Here is a 405-nt window from a genome sequence, read left to right as displayed (position 1 = left end):
CCACCCTGCCCTTGGACACTCCCCGGGATCCAGGGGCAGCCACAGCTTCTCTGGGAATTCTATTCCAGGGCCTCCCCACCCTCCCAGCCAGGAATTCCTTCCCAATCTTTAATCTAAACCCACCCTCTTTCAGTTCAAAGCCATTCCCTCTTGTCCTATGGATAAATTACCGCGGGAGAGACAGAGATTTAAATGGACCCACAGACACTCCAGTGGCAAAGGTTAAGTCCAGCTTTAATTTACCATCTCCCAGACCCAGCTCATCGAGGCAGAGCTTTTTTAGTTCCAGAGCATGAACAGCTCATGGACAGGGAAAAAACTGCAACTGGAAGATGATTTAAGCAGTGCCATTTATAGTGGTGACAATTAACAGGCGATTTCCTATAAAAGTTCTCTAGAAAATGC

The 405-nt window shown here is 47.9% G+C and overlaps 1 long non-coding RNA gene across 1 annotated transcript in view; it reads right to left on the bottom strand.

Moving 5' to 3' along the window:
• The window catches only part of LOC108447789, an 18,313-nt gene extending 18,214 nt beyond the window's left edge, over window positions 1–99 (bottom strand). Inside the window, exon 1 of the long non-coding RNA XR_001863474.1 lies at window positions 5–99. This is a non-coding gene — a long non-coding RNA (uncharacterized LOC108447789). The remainder of the gene's footprint in view (window positions 1–4) is intronic.
• Window positions 100–405: the final 306 nt, after the last annotated feature.

This window comes from Corvus brachyrhynchos, unplaced genomic scaffold (genome assembly GCF_000691975.1).
Source record: "Corvus brachyrhynchos isolate BGI_N302 unplaced genomic scaffold, ASM69197v1 scaffold245, whole genome shotgun sequence".
NCBI classification, from domain to species: domain Eukaryota; kingdom Metazoa; phylum Chordata; class Aves; order Passeriformes; family Corvidae; genus Corvus; species Corvus brachyrhynchos.
The sequence above is the reverse complement of the archived record's forward strand: the minus strand, read 5'-3'. Positions and strand labels throughout refer to the sequence as shown.